This window comes from Citrus clementina, unplaced genomic scaffold (assembly GCF_000493195.1).
Source record: "Citrus clementina cultivar Clemenules unplaced genomic scaffold, Citrus_clementina_v1.0 scaffold_5, whole genome shotgun sequence".
Classification (NCBI taxonomy): domain Eukaryota; kingdom Viridiplantae; phylum Streptophyta; class Magnoliopsida; order Sapindales; family Rutaceae; genus Citrus; species Citrus x clementina.
The window spans coordinates 8,270,173-8,271,028 of NW_006262201.1; positions in this window are offsets into that span (position 1 = coordinate 8,270,173).

The following is an 856-nucleotide window of genomic DNA, read 5'->3' on the forward strand; positions in this document are numbered from 1 at the left end:
TTTCCTTCAAGAACTTATTCTTTATACTAGGAACTTCTTATTGTTGTTTGATTAACTAGTCAAGTTGTTTTTTTAAACCTACAATGAAGATAATTGGCCTAGCATATGCACATTTTAGTATTATAATCATTAAACAACATCTTAAATAAATCATATATTAATCTACCTCTTGTTGTCATTCCATCAGTCGTTCCCAAGCATATATGGTTGCACTATAAGAAAACTGGCAATAGATGATGGTCAATTTGTGACGGAAATTACTTATATCATAAATGTATGACTAACTCGTAATAGAATTTTGGTCTATCATAAATTAATGATGGTTTTGTGATAGAATTATTGTATATCAAGAATGGATGATAGAGTCGTGATCCAAATTTACTCTATCACGATATCATGATAGAATTATTTGATTTTGACAATTTTTACTGACTTTTAATATATTATTTCATTTAAAAATTTTAGAAATTTATAAAAAAAAAAAAACAAAAACGATGGCGTTTAAGTGTGCGTTTACATAAAACGCAAAAATTTTGTCTAAGGTGATGTTTGTTTTTTTATCTAAAATCTGAATAGACCTGAATTAGTATGAATTCTGAATAGATTTGAATGTCTAAATCTGAATAATATGTTTGTTTTTTTGTCTGAATCTTGAAAAATAAGTATTAAGTTGTTTGTTTTTTTCAACTTAAAAAGCTGAAAATATGTATTTTTATATTTGTATCCTTATTAAATTTGAATGTCAAATAAATAATATATTAAATACCACAATATTTTAATATTTATAAGTAAAACTATATTCAAGTGAATACATAATTATTTTAGAATTTTAATATATAAAATATCATAAATCTTC